The following is a 1215-nucleotide window of genomic DNA, read 5'->3' as shown; positions in this document are numbered from 1 at the left end:
TCTTTTTTAACATTCCTTTGGCTACTGGGAGTCTTTTCTTTTTCCATACAAATTTTAGGATTATTTGTTCCAGCTCTGTGAAAAAAGTTGATGGTATTTTGGTAGGGATTGCATTGAATGTGTAGATTGCTCTAGGTAGCATAGACATTTTAACAATATTCTTCCAATCCATGAGCATGGAGCATTTTTCCATTTCTTTGTCTTACTCAATTTCTTTCATAAGTGTTCTATAGTTTTCTGAGAAAGGATCCTTTGCCTCTTTGGTAAGGTTTATTCCTAGGTATCCTTCAGGAGCACTTTTGGCTGTTCAAACTGGGAGATGATACTGACACCCACTGGTAGAGGCCAGGGATGCTGCCACACACACTACAAAGCACAGGACAGTCCTCCACAACAAAGAATTATCTGGCCCCAAATGGTAATGGTGGTAAGGGTGAGAAACCTTGATCTAATAGATTTGGGTTGCAGTGTAGATATAACCTGCAAAGCACAAACCTACAAGGTATTGGAAAGTCTCTTAACTTTTGTCTATATGAAGGTAAGTCCACTGCAGAGGAGCACGAGCCATCATGTGCGTGATTCACTGAACTTATGGATTTCAGGGACAGTGCCTAAACCCATCAGTGTTGCATAGGAATTCTAGATCCCTCACCAACCTAAAGTTTCTAAGAAATAGGATCAATTCTGCATATCAATATTTGGCAAATGAATGAAGAAACAGACAAACATCAAAGAACAACAACAATAAAAACGTTGCCTGGATATAACCATTCACTCTAAGATATGATTCAAGACTTTGTTCAAAAGGTATGTTGCATGTCACAAGGACACCAAAGCATGTTATTCCCCAAATCTCCTTTTACTGTGCAAGTGGCAGTCACAGAGTCCTTACAATGTGTCAGGGACTGTACTAAGCGCTTTAGATAAATCCTCAGTCCTTACAACAGTCCTCTAGGGTAGTCAGATTTTATAGACAAGATAAAAAAATACTCTGTCATTTTAAATATGAGAAAGTAGACTCAGAGGGATTAAATAATCTTTCTAGTAAGTTCTGTGTTAGACAATTTGCTGAACTGCTTCATTTGTGTAACATTTTATCTGCATATACATATACATACACACACTCACTCACTCACTCACTCATAATATATATATACAGCAGGTTGAATTCTGCAAGGCCCTAAGGAAAAAGGAGGTCTACTAAGTTAAAAAGGC

This window comes from Lutra lutra, chromosome 14, assembly GCF_902655055.1.
Source record: "Lutra lutra chromosome 14, mLutLut1.2, whole genome shotgun sequence".
NCBI classification, from domain to species: Eukaryota; Metazoa; Chordata; class Mammalia; order Carnivora; family Mustelidae; genus Lutra; species Lutra lutra.
The sequence above is the reverse complement of the archived record's forward strand: the minus strand, read 5'-3'. Positions refer to the sequence as shown.